The following is a 17383-nucleotide window of genomic DNA, read 5'->3' as shown; positions in this document are numbered from 1 at the left end:
CATTTTTTTCCCTGCGCTCACCTGTTTGTTCGGAGGACGTCTGCAGCCCGATCAACTGAAACAGCTCCAATGTTTCCACGCTACCTGTTTGAACAGCTGAGTGAAGCGTTGACTTTAGCACATTGCACAATAGCACGGGATTGGTTTGGAAACACACACACAGGCCTCCTCCTCCTCCCATGCTCCTTTTGCTCGCGTGGACTTAGATGTGTTAAACGCTGCCCGGTGACCCACTGAAAGACTTTTCTTCCCCCCCTTTAAAATAGCTCACTCTGGTCTGATGGAGTACAATAAGAAATCTGGTTTTAAGTGCATGTTTGTGGTCTGCATTGCTTACTATATATGGGCCGGGCCTCCCAGTCCAACATCTAATTATGTGTTGAGCACTGATGGGAAAGGATTACACACACACACTCACATCCAGCAGGAATCTGTAATTGTGTGAATGCACTCTGTGGATGTTGGAGTGGATGTGAAGTATGGGAAGCAGTGTGCTATTGAAGGAATGCCCTGGTGCCAGTGAGACTAGGGAGCAGAGCAGCAGACGATCTGTGGTGGAGCTAAATGAGGAGAGACGGGTTTATGACACCAAGCTGCATTCCTCTCTGATCTATAGGCAGCTCTACCCTGATGGCCATCATCTGCATTTAGAGGAACACCTACACGTGCATGCGAACACATAGTTAAAAAAAAATTAACAAGAGACCAAAAAGGTGTACATGGAAAAAGGTGGTAACTTTTAAATCTTGGAGCCCATTCTATCTCGTATAGGCAGTGTGGGAGGCTATTACAGGCTTAACGCGGCACAGTGGGCTCGTCGGCGTCCGTCTGTCGCTGGCCGGCCTGTTTTGGGGGTCCGGGCGGAGGGGTTTTGTGGCTGCGGTGCTGCCTGAGGCCTGGCTGGGCTGATTTACAGGCGGCGTGGGGACATGTGCCGGGGATACTCCCAGAGCAGCCTGGTGGGGGCCAAAACAGCCACACTGCTGCTGCCTGCACATCTGGAGTCTAGACTGAGTGGCTCTGCCGAGCGCCTCACTCCCTCCCTTCCTTGTTCCCTCTCCACATCCACATCCATCCATCCATCCCTCTGCCTCAGCTGCTGTGTCCCCCCCCTTCATCCACTGTTTGTGTAGCTGCCGGGGCTCAATTGAAATTTAAGATCAGCTCTCACTTTTTCCTTCTCTCCCACTCACTTTCCTTCACCCTTGTCTCTTTCTTTCTCTTCTCTGTCCTTCTTGCCCAACCTCCAACACATCAGATGAAGGACAAAATGGTCAGAAAAAAATGAGTAAGCGTCATGGAGCGCATGTGGAAGACATCATAGAGGGGATTGTTATTCCTCTCCCTCTGAAAGCCGGAGCCTAAGTATTCACAGGGGGACCTTCCAGTGATCTTTCAAGGAATTGAGGATCAGGCTCCTGAGCCAAGGAGCGGTCATATAAACATATTGGCTCTGACATACATAATAAACAACAGTGCGATAAACACCATACCTCACATACTCACTCTGTCACACACAGCCTTGTTTTAATGTCGGCTCGTGTTAGTCGCTGTCAGGACAAATGTTCCCTGTTCTGCTGAAGACCTTGTCAAGATGAAGACTTCTGTTCGATCTGACACTCCTGCTCCTTATCCTCCCTTCCTTTACCCCCAAACACACACACACACATCTTTTCTTTTTACCAGTCATTTATCTCCCCTTCTCTACATCACATACACACAAAGAGATAAAGCCTCTAATGCTGATGTTGTTTTTTCTTTGCTGTCTCACATATATCTCACGAGGGAGCACTCATTAGCTTTGTATGGGAGCCCATAATGTGTAAACAAAGACATATGTGCTATCTCTCATTACACCAGAATGATGGATGAAGCACTCAGCCACATAAGATAAATATGTTTTGGTAGGTGGGGTGGTCTTGGGAGGCAGTTAGGAACTTCTACTTTCTAGCTGAGACATGAATTGTTATGCAAATCATCTATTGTGCCTGACAGTGGCTGTTTTAAATTTTATAACTGCTCCTCCAGTAAACAGCATGCATCAGGGTTTCCCCTTGGCACAAGCACAATCACAATAGTGTCTCCCTTTTTAAACAGTGGAAAGTTGTTGTAGAACAACTTCTGTCTGTGGATCCAGAGAGGCAGGCGTCAGTGTGATTTACTGCAGACAAACATGGACCTCTCTTTCTTTCCATGTAGCCTGATTTCCTCTCCCAGAAATGAACATGAGCCTTTTTTTCTTTTTACTGCCGTGTTCACCCTATCACATTCGCACCGTGTCGTACACCGCGGGATAAATGGTTGCGTTCAACTCTCTGGTGTTAAACAGGTCGTAAAAGGCAGCTACATGATACTCTTCCAACAAGGCCTGAACCTGTGAGGCTGCTCGCCTGACTGTCGCCTGCCTGACTCCCCCTCCCATTAAATGGAACAAATTATCCAGCTACTTGAGTAAAACAAGGTAATATTCATTTTAGAGAGAAGTCAGTAGAGAAAGACGTAAAGACAGAAAGAAAACATCTGGGTAGCACTGGTTGCTGTTTGTCTTCTCTGGAAGCAATTAGAACAAACAGTGTTCCTGCTCTGTCTGAATGGTCTTCTCTCACATTTCATTCTGGTTGAACCTCGCACATCCTCTCACCACCTGTACCAGCTCTGGTTCCCACCCTTGTTTTCTGCCACAGGACAGATATTGAGGGTGAGAGAGGGGGAGAAAGACACCAGATACAACTGAGTGAGGGAGGGTTTTTTTTGTTGTGAAAGTCAAAGAGAGAACAAGTAGTCCCAAGTGATAGAGGTGACCTCAGCTCTTCAGATTACAGGTGCAAAGCGTCGACACGGCTCTCACCTGTGCTGAAGCCGCAGGGCTTAGGTATCACGCATGACAAAGGTCGAGGCGACAGGTTTTCCCCACTGTGCTGCTCTGCGAGAGTCACACAACTAAAAAGTTCTCCTCAAGCGCCTGCTAAAGTGCCATGCTGATCCTGGCTGACATGAGAACAAAAGGTGGTCTCCACTGACGTCCAAAAATACCTCCTATTGGTCACTGAAGCTAGAATACTTTATTCAGCAGAGAAACATAAAGATATTTTTTGACCTTTCCAAACTGGTCAAAATGTTGCTGACGTAACAATTTTTTCCCCATTGACAGCCATGAACAGAACTTAATGCCAAGCAGCGATTTACTGTAAACCAGACTGAGAAGCAGCTGAATGGATTCTGTTATTTCAAGAGTAAGTGCTGAATCATATTGCGCTATTGAGACCAATATATTGCACAATAAAAGTAAGTTCATCCAAGAGAAACAGCGCTTTCTGCTCATGAGTCTGCAGAGCTAAAGCGAGTTTTTTGCTGTCTTGTCGTTGCACAATAAGCCACAGGCTGACTAGGCGTGTGCGCCGTTAGTGTGTGTTGAGACCCGCAGATTGGCACAACATTATGTGTGAATCACCCGGCTTACTGGGGCAACACCACTGTCAACACAGGCCTGCCCAACGCCCCACTGGGAGAGGCTCAACAGCAGTGGTGGTGCACTTGAACCGGTATTAGCTGTGTTTGTGCTCAGAGAGTTAGGCAAACACAGGCTTAATGTGTTATCCACAGCCTTAGAATAAATTGTGCCTGGTGATGAAGTCAAGTATGAACAAAGCAATCAGACGGATGCAGTAGGTGAGAAGTGTTGTGTATATGATCGGACCGCTGACAAAGTGGTGATAAAGTTATAAAGTGAGGTGTGAGGAGAAGCAATTCCACAGCCATAGTGGGTGAGAATTGCTGTGTGGATCATCTGCCTGGTTTGATCAAATCGACAATTACTGCTAATCCTATTGTTTCCACTGGTCCCCTGACACCCCCCCTTAAAGTGAGACAAATACATTCATGAGTTTTAGCTTATGGTGGCTAATGTTAGCTAATGTTAGCCAACTTAATATACAGTATTGCTGTGTAACTGACATGACATCATCACAGCAACATAAGATGTAAACACACTATATCACACCAGGAGACATGCTGGTTGTTCAGTGGATGTGTGATGAGAACTGGGTACCACACTCAAACATGGCATCAAGGGTCCATTTCTACCAAGAGAGCCTCTTAAATGTCACACACTGGGCCTCTATCTACTTGTGGCCACAGTGGCTGCTATTCAGCCACTGTTACATAGGGTTGCTTTAATGTTACATCACATTATATTCTGGATCTTCATGTTCCAGCTCTTCACTGAATATATGATATCAAACTTTGCTGACTGAAAACTGAAAAGTTCACCTCCAAGTTAAAGTATTTTTATGACTGCAGTCTGACAGCCAATGGAACATTCCACTAGTGTTGTCCAACAGTGAGAGCTTAAGAAAAATAATAAATTAAGTAAATTTGGACTGTGCTTTATATAATTACAGATGGATCTACCAAATGGTCTATATCCGTGGCTCAAAAAGAATAATTCAATTCCAATTATCAAAGACCGTCTTGGGAATGAATGTGGGAAAATGAAAGAGTGGTCATGCCCTGTCAGGTAGAACCGGAGCAGTACTGTCTCAATGACAGGTGACAGAAAACATGTTATTATAGCACTCGCTCAAATGGATCATCTCAAAATACAGATCATTGTTCCAAAATCTGTGTGTCAGCATGTCTTTGTGTGTGTGTGTGTGTGTGTGTGTGTGTGTTTGTGTGTGTGTGTGTGTGTGTGTGTGGTAACAGCGAACCAGTCAGTCACAGTGACTGTGTAAAGATCTTTACTGTGCATCAGCTCCAGTTGTAAACTGCTCCAGTGTGTTAACCTGGTTTGTAACAAACTGCCTTAAGAGGGGTTTTTACGGCTGTGTTATGACGTCCTGAACAGTCCGTTGTCTGCAAGCGGCACTTAACCTTTCACTCAACTCTCTCCAACTGTATCTTTTTCTTTCACTCATGGTTGGTCTCTAAGTACTTCTGGACTATCTCATAGCCTATCTATGTATGTATCATCTGTCATCCAGCTATTGTTGCCATCACTGATCTCACCATGCCTGCGACAGCGAACCAAACCATTGTCAGCAGATACTTCATGCTCACAGTAATGTCTGTAATAACAGCGCTATTGGTAATGACAACAGCAATTCTCAGAGACATATTTAAACAGATTATGGGCTCATCTCCCTGGCTGTTGTATCATCTGCAAATTATGGGAGTGGAGTCGTCATTTGGTCTTCCAGTTAACAGTAGTTTTCAAAACTAAAAATAGGACCGTTACGGTTGAGCTTGAAGTTTGGATGAGATTCTGTTCATGTGTATGAGGCCTCTCTTCCAGGAGCTCAGTGCCTTTGGGAAATAATGAAAAATAAACACAGAGCCTTGATGTTGACTCAGAGAGAAGTGATCCACAGGTTATTACTGCACTCCCCTGCTCTCCCATGGCTCTTGGATGAGATGAGTTTATGTAATCTAAGCAGATTGTCCCCCCACCAACCCCCTCAACACACACACACACATACACACACAAACACACACACACACACATACACACAAATACACCCTCTGGCCTCCAGGGCAATAGATGTCAGATGCTGCTGTCATGTCTCATTTACACCTATTGCATTGCAGCTGTAATGGATAGACGAAGGCTGTTTATGATACTAATCTTCTTGAGCTGAGATTTCTCACACAAGGTTAATGTAGTTTCAGTTATATCGGATCCATACACAGCGTATATGGAAGCAGCAATTTACTCTCCAGTGATGCTGCATCCATTTATTGTGTTTATTTGTGTTATAGACAGGCTGTTTTAACCGTATTTGTCTAAATGTTGTAGTCCTTTCTTTCTGTTACTTGTAATAAAATGTGGTGCACCTACGGATGGACCAGAGCCCCTTAAAGTTTTACCTAAAAAAACAAAAAGTAGCCTTAAAGTTGTCTTAGGCTTGTTTTTATGATTTAAATATTTAACTATTGAATGTATATTAAGTCATGTAACCTACATGCAGAGTAAGGGTTCAGGAACTCTATTAAAAGGATGCTGGGACTGGGTAGCACACCCACTTCAAGTCTGAGGAATTTTTAAGCTATTTTGAAAGGAATATTTTTCCCACAGAAGTTTTCCTTCCAATAAAAATAGAGACATTAAATATTTGTACACTACGTAAATCTACGAATAGGACATTTGTCAGTTCCATAAATTTCATTTAATTTCCCTCTGTCCTGCTACCTGAAACTAAAAAACAGAGCCAGTCTTTCCTGTCTACTCTGACTACTGATGAAAATAACAGAAAGCTGGTGGCGCCCTCTTCTGGTTCAAATGGGTAAGTAAAAATAAAATAAATTCCGTGTTTGTTTATTTTAATATATTTTACAACAAATACTTGGTCAATATATACGATATGTTTTATTTACCCCATAAAATGTTAGATGACCCCTTTGCAGACACACATTTTGAGTCATGACAGTAAAAGCCCAGATGTACTAATAACGATAATTATGGCTGCCATTTAAGTGTCCTGATGTTGTGCATGTTGACTCGTGTTGATAAGACTTCAACATCTAAATGTGAGTCATTATTATTGTTATTATCTATGCTTTTCCTGCTATAACAACTCAAAATGTCTTGAGTATGAAACATACTGACAGACTGCGCAGTGTTATCACTAATTAAAGTGCTTCTGTGACCGCATAACAGTTCAAATATCAATGCGCTCAACGTTAGCCTGCTTTTTACTCGACGACCTGGTTTTAAAATGAGATAATTATTGGCTTTTCTCGATAAACAGTGAGTAAACTTGTGAAAAGTCGTCATTCATTTCCAGTCTTTAGTCAGCCACTTGTTATTGTCGTTTTAATAACATCGTTAAGAGTCGGTAGAGGTCGCTGTGAAACAACGCTAGCTAGCTTAGGTGCACTGGAGGGAAGTTTGACTCACACACACACACACACACACACGCACACATACACGCACGCACACACACACACACACACACACACACACACACACACTGCAGGTAAGCTCATGCACAGGTGTGTAAATTCATCTAGTGAGTGGTCCAGCACCAGGTGTGTCAAAAAAAAGAAAAAGAAAAGGTCCATCACAAGATATAGCTTACAACACCTGTAAACAAACAATCAATTCGTGTAATGATACTCAAGATTTGTTAGAGAAGAAGGTAAAGTCACATAAAAAGACCCACCGGGACCATAAGCTAACGTTACATAGCAAACATACAGTTATATTAAATATAAGATTAGTGTAAACCTTGTCCAGGTAGGTTGATACACTGACAAACACTGATTCAAGTGTTTGTGTTTGTAGTTGTCCCATGCGTGCAACTTTCATCAGACTGTAAGTCTGAATTTGATATTAATAGACTGTGAGTGATGTTTGGCGATTCAATATACCGAATGAATTATAGATGATATGTCCTGGAAAATATTACTCTAATCTCTGAACAAAACATCAGGAGAGCCCTTTCTGCCTGAGCTCCTTCCAGTCTGCCTCAAGACAGCCAGCCAAGGAGAAAGAGACAGGCTGCTGTCTGTCGTCAGATACTCCAGTGTTTCTCTGGCACACAGACACATGCACTCTCAGGGCAGTGGTATGGACAGTTGCTGTGTGTATTTGGGACATCTGTGTCTCACAGTGGCTGTCACATTAAGGTCATTCACTCACTACTCTGTTATCCTTTTTATAGATGTCCTGTGACAAACGCTGTAGTGAAGCAGCTCTGATGCAGATCTCAACCTGTACTGCTGAGATCCATGTACGAGGTAGGAAAGCACTATTATGTTTACTATTAAACTATTATGTTACTACTATTATTGATTACAACTGCTGGTGGAGGAATTTAGATCCTTTACTTTAAGTAACAACAACAACAAGTGGCAAAACTACTATGTAAAACACCGCTTTACAAGTCCTAAAAAGTACAGGTGTATTTGAAGTGAAATGTAAACTTGTTCATTATGAGTAATGACCCTTTCAGAGTGATCGAATCTAAGGTAAACATGTAATGTTATAGCTGGTCCAGGCTACTTTATATACTGTTTAATCTAAGGCAATGCATCACATTTGTTTTTTAGACATTTTATATGTAAAATCTTTATCAGCAAACTAACCTGTAGCTACTACAATGGTCAGATAAATTGACTCAAAAATAAAGTTGCTCAAGCTAAAACAATTCAATTAAACAATTAAAGTACCTGTACCTCAAAAGTGTACTTAAGTACACTATTCAAGTGACTGCACTTAGTTACTTTCTACTACCTGGGTATAAAATTATAATCTGAGATGTTACCCATTTGGAAGCTCTTTGTATATCCCAAACATATATATATGTACTAAATAATTAAAAGATAGTTTACTGTTTTTGTAACATACTTCATCATTTTGTACTAACAGGAAATTATATAATATGTGCGACATGGTACAAACTACACTGCTAACTTAACTTCTCCTTTCTGCTGTCTCGCCCAAATGCATTTATTTCCTTCCACCTGTGAACAGCTCCATTTCTTTCTGTGTATTGCATTATGGGAGAATGGTATTCATCCATAGCACACTCAAATGGACCATAATATTGGTTTAGTGTTATACTGTGTGGTTTATACTGTGTACTTTTTCCAGTTGAACACATCTACACACTGGATTCAGAACATGGGGAGGTCATATTCCCCCCTCTTTCAGATGAGATGGTAACCTCTTCAACAGTTACTATCTTTCAGAGGCTGTAGTGGGCTATACTATGAAACTAGAAGACCTAAGGCATCCATTGGTAACAACCATCTCATGCTAATTTGTTGGGACTGGGGCTACGTAGAAGCCATTTCATTGTAGTGAGACCGTTTTTTAAAACTTGACCTCACTGTATAAAATGACCTATTGTGACCTCTAGGATGATCACGGCCTCATGAAACTATACAACCTGTGTGTGGCTTTCCTAGCAATATTGATGCCACTGGTTTCTTACCATATATTTTAGAATATATTTAGAAGCTTAGATTGAAAGGAAGTTTACATGAAACGTTTTTTTTTCTGCGTATTACATCATGCACACACTTTGCAACTCATTCTGGCACCACAATATCTATATACTCCAAAAACCTGCTTATGATTAGTATGTAATATGGACTGGGACATGCCATGTGACTAATAAGTCACAACTGGTTAACAAGTAGCTAATTTGATATGTCATCATTGGAAAAGCACAGTAGTAAATAATAAAATTAATGATGGCTGAATTCCATTTAGCTGCTTTAGTGCCAGCGTCCTGATGTTCTGCACAATGCTTCACATCTCTTAATATCTTGTTTTTAAGATTTGTATAAACTCATTGTTTAAATGTTCTTTTCCTGTTTGAGTAAATTCCAAAAAACATAAAATAGTAAAATGTGATTTGTATTCCTTTGCAATAAACTTGTTATAATCTTACAGTATGGTGTTGCAGGTAGTACAGATTATAATCAGATTAATATAATCTAATTATGTGTAACACATCGCTCCCCAGCCTCTTCATTGTGTAGGAGTATTATAAATTCACCTAATCTCTGCAGTATGTTTCTCTTGCGCACTGTGTATTGAACACAAGGTTGCTCCTCCTCTGTTTGTGTGCCCTTTGTCTCCCCCGTAGTCCCTCCTATCCATCCATCTGTGCTCTTCACTTGCTGACTTTGTCTCTCCTCTAAGTGTGTTCCAGCCATATTGTAGTTTGAAGTGTTTCTGCTTCTAATGAGCCAATTGTTCTTGTGTTTTGTTCCCCTCGGGGAGTGTTGTGTAGCTAACAACATTCTTCTCACAACCATTTTAAAACATATTCACTGCACCGGGGAGGGATCGGGGCCAACAAAACAATAATGCCTTGGAGCATGTACAAAATGAAAAATGTGTTAATGACACCCGCACCAGCGAAATGACAGCGCATTCTTTTCCTGTCAATTAGACCTTGGTTATTCAAAAGCAATTTGCAACTCCCTGCAGAGTAAAATGTGTGCCATCTCCCAGGCCTTAGTCTGTGAATGTGTAAGTGATGTATTCATTCCATTTCACTGTGTGCGTCCTAGTTTGAGACATGGAAATAATATTAAGCTTAGAGACAAGCCATAGTACTCGATCCACATAGTGAATACAGAAAGAAGTATAGGTCTATTTTGAGGTGAGTGTGTGTTTCCTTCTGGGTGCACAAGTGCACCCATGACCATGTACAAGGAGTATTGATACAGCTGGCATTCAAGACCCTGATTAATTGCCATGGCATTTGGCTGTTCTCTGTAAATGCCATATCCCATGCTGAGTGCTTGGTTAATGGATGTCTGCCCATTGCAGGGCCAGCACCGGCCCTTCTTTTCTTTCCTCTCCCTCTATCCTTCTCTCGTCTGTTTCATAAAAGGTTAGCTGTGCTTCATTAGCAGGAATAGACACATGAGTGGAATGATCAGCTCAGATGTCCAGGCCTTTGACAGTTTTGTCCAGAGAGGGCTTGCCATACAAAGACTCAGCTTCCTCTCTATCTCTGACAGCACCAATTCAAAGGTAGCTTAAGGTTACGTCCTCTCCCTTCTTCTCTTTAATCTACAATAAATGTGTTTTGATAAGAGCTAGGAATGAGCATACTTTACCTTCAAGTGTGTACACCCCCAAGACCCAATTTCAGTTTGTCTCTATATCTCTAAGAAAAAAAAGATATGAAAAATTAGCTTTGGTCCTCAAGTGAATTAGTTTGCTCTATCTTAATGAGGTTTGCCATGTCAGAGGGAACAGTTCAGAGCCTGCATGCTAAACAGACTGAAATTGGAACAGAGTATTAGCTCCTTAACTGCAAAAATACCTTCTTTCTGCAGCTCTAATTTCAACACTTCCACGCAATTACCCATACACACAATTTTATCTTGTCACTTCAAAATGGGAATAGAAGACCAAGCAGAGGCGAAATCATCTTGCTTTCCCCCCCTTTTTTTTCTTTTTAGAAAACTAATTCCAAAATCTAATTAACTGCAGAAAAACATGTCACCAGTTTGGCTGGAAACATCGAACGTAGTTATGCAAATGGATCCAAGGATTGTAGAATGTGATTTGACAGAATCTCATTCTGGATGGTGTGAGGCAAGATAGAAAGATTATTCAGCCGTATCTGAGTGGAGGCAAACAGGAAGTGATGAGCCTGGTAATTTATTGTGTTGGTATTTCTCCTGTTTGACTTCAGACAGCTCATTAAGGAGCGAGGTGTCACCCAGCCGGACAGAAAGACAGACAGGAGCGTTTCTCTAATGGGCCCCTCCTCTGCTCTGCCTGTATCAGCTCTTTTCTGCCTTTTGCGTCGCTGGCTTAATCTCTGACTTTTTTAATATGAGGTGCCAAATAAGATTTTACACAATTCATCATTTTGCTCCTCACTGGGGAGAGGGAGATGCTATTTCATCCTCCCACTTGTCTTTAGTCTGCTTACAGGGCTGTTTCAGGGCAGCCATTGAGAGATGGCCAGAGGACTGAGATAAGAAGAGGAGGTCTGGCTCTCATTTTTTTAAGGACACGAGGGAGAGATGATGTAGTCTGCGGTGTTATGACCGTCTGCTGTACAGGTGTCATTCTGCGATGAGCTGGTGTTACTTTTGACAGTGAGTGGTCCACATGCTGCCAGAGTGCTGAAACTCAGCATTTGTCTGACACAGTGAGGACTTCACACCGACTATCCTAACCATAACCCTCTTTATTACCAGAAAATCTCATGCTAATCTCACACCACAAAACGTATTGTCAGCCTAGCAAAACATCCTTACTTTTCAGAGTTTTTGTCATATTTTTGGACATTTAGTCGCCACCAGCGCAAAAATAAACACACTCACACATCATGAGATTACCCTCTGCAGCAGTGACCTTTCCTTGTGATGTCACATGTATAGTGAACTCTTCAGGAGCCCTCCTCACACCCTGACAGCTCCTGATTGCATGCCAGCGGATGTTTGTTTGCAGACACAGAGCCATAGAAAAAATAAGCAAGGTCCACTCTGGTACAAACAAGTAATTAATTATTGAGGACACCAAACACGGCTGCTTGCTAATCTACATAGCCATTTAAAGCCTCTTGATTTATAATTCAGGCCCTTCTCTCACTCCGGTGAGTGCTGAGATTGGAAGGCTGCTCTCGAGGGCACTTCACCGGGGCAAGGTGTGTCTCTTCAGTGAGGGTCCTTTGTGACTGTATGCACGCATACTTGTGTGCTGTATGAGTACAGACATGCTTGTGATGTTAAAATAAACAAACATTTGAGCGTGTGCACCTAGCAAGTTCACACAAATGTTCATTTAATGATATTGTAAAAGGATCCTGTTTCAGAGTAATTCAACTCCTCTGTGTAGCCGCCCGCACAACGTTTTAAAGTGATTACAAATGTATTTGTGCTAAAAACACTGGGGTGCCTTGTTAGACAAACCCACAAGCGCTTCTTATTTAATATGTGTGGCAGATATTACACTGACTGCTGTACATTACGAATGCAAATAACGGCGTCGAAGGGGTTTTAGTTAATTAGCTGGAGATGTGATGCTGGCTCTGGCCCATAGCGGCTTGTGTTCCTCGGGACCGCAGACCTCAATGGGGTGCCGCTCTTTGATCTGTGGATCCCACGGTCTGTTAACGGTTCCCCAGCCTCTGCAATGCCTGCTGCGCATGGACAGATGGGAGCGGAGTGTGTTTGTGTGAGTGTGTCTGTTCTGATCTCTCATTTTTTACCATAACTTCCTTTACTGTGAATAAATTACAGTTGAATACACTTTTCAAGTTTAACCATTGAAAATGAATGTTGCTCTTCTGCAGAAAATACATTCTTTTTAAGCTATTTATTTTTTTTAAAATCAGTGTTAAAATCACTGATATAGAGCCCAGTCCCTCCTTTCTGCAGTACACAACGAATGGGTTTTCTGGTATCCCGTTTCCACGCCATCCAATCAGGTGAAAGAACTCCACATAGAGGTGGCCCTCTCTGCTCGGTCAAGGGCATGAGCAAGAATTTAATTGTAGTGACAGTGGGGAGGGGGGACGGAGCTAACTGCAAGAACGGACAGGGAGTTAGCCAAAATGCCGATTTCAGTTACAGCGCCTTTTCAAGTAGTCTACTCTCTGACAACATAGAGAAAAAATATACGCCTGCACTATATTAGATGGAATCTGACAGCATTTCACTTTGATTTCATTTCTTTCAGCAAAGATTGAGTTCATCATAAAATGTCCCATTCTGCTTGATTTGAGTCAACTGAATTTAAATGTTGATTCTTACAAAACTATAACAGTGACTTATAAAAGGTTTTCTCAACAATAACTAAATACATGTAAACATTATAACAAAGTACTGTTTCAAAGGCAGACAAAAGCCAGACTCTGGCTTTGAAGGACAACAGCTCAGTCCATGCAGCAAAATGAGGGAACAGATTGCAGATTCACAGATTGCAGACAGATTACAGCATTATTATTTTAATGACATTGATAAGTTATTAATAAGATATGAACTCAATTTTAAATCAGTACAGTTGTCTTGCCCACCTCAAAGGGATGCATCAGGGGTTCTTTACACCCCTGATGCAGTTGAATATATATTCCTTCCAGATCTGAGTACGCCTCCCCCTGCTGGCTGATCATCAAACAACATGGACTCCTTCAGTGAGACTGGCAGGGTGTCCCAGTTCTAATTACTGTGTGCTAATACACAGTGTACTAATGTTGACAGCACACTGTTTTGGCAGATAGTGTACACAAGAAATCAGTGTATTGTACTGTTTTGTACTAACAAGGATTGGTACGAGCCATGTGGGATGCCAATGAAGCTGCAGCTCGGCAACAATATATATATATATATATATATATATATATATATATATATATTTAAAAAAATTAAATGTATTTTGAGTTGTGTGGGTGTAAGTAATATAGTTACTTATTGTTATGTTCTATTAAGGACATGGTGACATTTCAGTGACATGGCCCAGTTATTGGGCTCACCAGGACACCTCAGTAGAGTCGAGCCATCCTTAATGTTATTAGTAGCGCCTGTGCTACTAATTTTGTGGCAATCAAAATGTGCACTGTGAGAAGGTTTTATGAAGGTTTTCACTTTATTCCAGTTTTCAGTTGCTACGACAACATGTCCAACATCGTCACACTTTTTATACAATTTTTTGAGCGTATACTCAAGGTACAGTATAAGATGTGGAATAACATGCAACTGGGACCCCATATTGGTCTTTCTTTTGTCTACATATTTGTCTTTGTTTTTATTTGTCTTTGTCACTTCCAGATTTACTGTATAAAAACTAGGAAAACTTCCATGCATGGCAAACTGTCTCAGGAAGCTGCTGGAGGGAAATATACAGTCGTATATACAGTAATTGTGGTACAATTAAGGAGGATAAAGGCTTTCTCACGGTTGAGCTATTGTAGATTTTATATTATACTGCAAAGCTTTTAGCCAGAGACTTATTCAGACTTTCTTCAGTCTGCAAAATGTCTATGACCAAAAGCTTAGCAATTAAATTTAAAATCTGCGATGGAGGAAACTTTTCTGAAGCCTCTGTTCTTTTTAATTGTACCATTCAGAGTTGTGGGACACTTATGAATGAATTATAACATCACCTCAGGATATGGAACCAACTGCTGGAAAACGATAGTCGCTCATAACTGCCTTATTAACTATTTATATTTTCAATGGGAGCTTGTGATGCGACGGTGACAGGAGGGATGAAATAAATAAGAGGAGAATACATTAGACATGACAGGATGATGTGTGTGGCGCTCATCATTGTCGGGTTGTAATGATGTCGGGGTATTCTGCTAATCCATGCCTGGCATTTTGACGACCTTCTGCACCACAGGAAGTCGAGGAAACATGGTCCAGGAGCAATGAGCCCGATGCAGAATGTGACTCATTCAACTATTTGCATTTGTAATTAGCCAAGAAAGCTATCCTCTGGACATATGTTTAGTCCTGTGATGTTCGTGTACTTTCTTTGTGTCCGGGCATTTTATTTTAACACACACTGGAGACATATTTATAGTATATCTGAGTGTATGCGAGCTGAGCAGGAGGATGGGGTAGTGGTTGTCTGCCTCTAAAGCCACATGCTCAGAGGTTAGATGGCCCTTTTACTATTCTACCTGCAGAAGTCACTGTGTTATTTTCAGGAGAATTTGTTTCACGGGGCCAGGACTTCTCTCATTCTCAGTTCTGTCAATCCTGTGTCCTTGAGTCCCCACATTGTCAACTCCTGGGCTGTTCTTATCTGTGTTTGTCTCTGTTCTCTCCATCTCTGTTTCTCTTTATAATGTAGCAATGGTGATGTAGAGCTGTCCCAATGCACAGGATCCACTTGAACATTTACACACACACACACACACACACACTCATTCAGCCAGAGAATAACAGAAGAGATGGGGCGATGGTTGGCGGGGGGGGGGGGTGGATGTTAGTGGTAGGGAAGTCAGCCTTGAACCAACTAGACTAAACCAAGAGAATAATAGGAGGAGTGCTAGCTGAGATAGAGAGAGCTGGTGAGGAGAAGACAGTGAGGGGGTCTGCCTCATTTGCACTGGAGTCCTCCCCTCTTCACGCAGCCAGCTGACAGGGGATATTTTTATCAGCCTGGCACACACAGTGCAGAAAAGGAACAAATTCATTTGTAAAAGCGCACTCCCAGCCAAGGACAAGATCTCAGCAGGATAGAACATAGCTGTCTTTCAGAATAGAAATCATTCATTCTTATTTATGCACCTGCCTCTGCACTATCATGCATCGGTGGTGCACAAGGCCTCACGCACTTTGTGTCTAATGAAGTAGAAAACAGAAAAGCAAAACATTTGTTCCCCAGGTTCTGGACCCTTCCTGTGTATTTCTCTCTATAAACATGCGGATATTGTATTCTTGTTTTTTCATTCTTTGTCTTTCCATTTCTTTCTTTTCTTTCTGGCCCTCTGTGGGAATTTCCCAGAAGCCATTAGGGTTGGAAGATATCAACCTGGAGTTTACATAAGAGGAGTTTACCCTGTTCATATACACTGGTTTGAAGGAGGATACATCTGTTGATCTGAACCCAATTAGAGGTCAGTGGGATGACACAGCTTAAGTGTGCGTGAGAGCGAAGGAGAGAGAGACTGGGAGCATGAATAAACCATGTCCTAAAGTGGTGTCACTGGGCTGCTGTGTTGGCATGTCGGCACAGCTCAGGAAAAACATGGCCGTCTCTGGGGCATTGTCTGTAATCCAGCATGTTAGAGCAGCTAGATGGCTCCTTTATGTAAGCAGTCCCAGAGTCTCAGACATCATCTGATATGCACACAGTGGAGGAATAAATCATTTTCCACCAGTATATTTTGTTTTAAGATGATTATGAATAGTGTTAGAACAGGCTAATCCATTCTTTTAAAGGGCTCATGGTTTCAATTGGCTTGAATGACCATACTTTTTTTTTTACCAGGATTAGTGCTGAATGCACCTGATGTTAAAGCGGGAAATATAATTTTCTTTATCCTCAAATGCCATGCAAATCCCCTGCTCTGAATAGTGTATTTTGCATCTGCAAGGGACAGTCATGGCCAGAAAAATACAGTTTTATTTTCTCAAAGCAGCATGTTTTCATCTCTTTGCAGTGACACAAATACCGTACTGTGCCAAGCTGACAGATAGATGATCCATTGCACACGTTGTAATTGAAAACACTGAGAGGGGGTGGACAATTAATCTCTCTTTCTCTCCCTGCTTCAAATTTCCATGGAGAAATACCTCGAAATGCAGATAATAGATAAGAGTGTTATTGATTAGATGGGGTGGGAGGAGAAGCGAGGAGGTGCAGAGGTTCTCCATCACTAATCTCTCTGGCTGTGACTGCATCTAAATAACCTGCAGAGAGGGATAAACAGGCGCATCCATCATGGGACGGTTGGTGCGGACAGTGATGGATGCCTCCGCCCTCCGCCACCCTCCGCCGCACCTCTCCCTCCTGGTCAGGGATAGGATGTGACACCGGCACTCAGGAGAAATAGTTGGCTTAAACTGCTCAGGAAAATGCCTACTTTAGCTCTGCTGTGATGGAAGGATTCAGGGCAGGCTTTGTGTGTGCGTCTGTGTGAGTTTGTAGAATTGTCCCCTGTCCTCCGTCCCCTTGTCTCTTTTAGTTTGTAGGATTATCCGTCTTGATAGATCCTGTTTGTTCTGTCAAAGAGGAAATAGTTTTTTGTGGATTTTGAGTGTGTATGTGTGTGAGAACTCACCCCTATATATGCCTCTTGTGTGCTGCTTGTGTATAAATTGATTTGGGTGTGCGTTTCTTCTCTATCTGCATGCCCATGCACTGTGAGCCAAATCCCCTGTGCTGCCTGGACCCAGTGAGCAGGCGTGCCCACGCCAGCTCGCCTCAGAGGTGCCAGCCTGATAGATA

The sequence above is a fragment of the Dicentrarchus labrax genome, unplaced genomic scaffold (assembly GCF_905237075.1).
Source record: "Dicentrarchus labrax unplaced genomic scaffold, dlabrax2021, whole genome shotgun sequence".
Taxonomy (NCBI): Eukaryota; Metazoa; Chordata; class Actinopteri; family Moronidae; genus Dicentrarchus; species Dicentrarchus labrax.
This window is presented reverse-complemented; position numbering follows the sequence as displayed.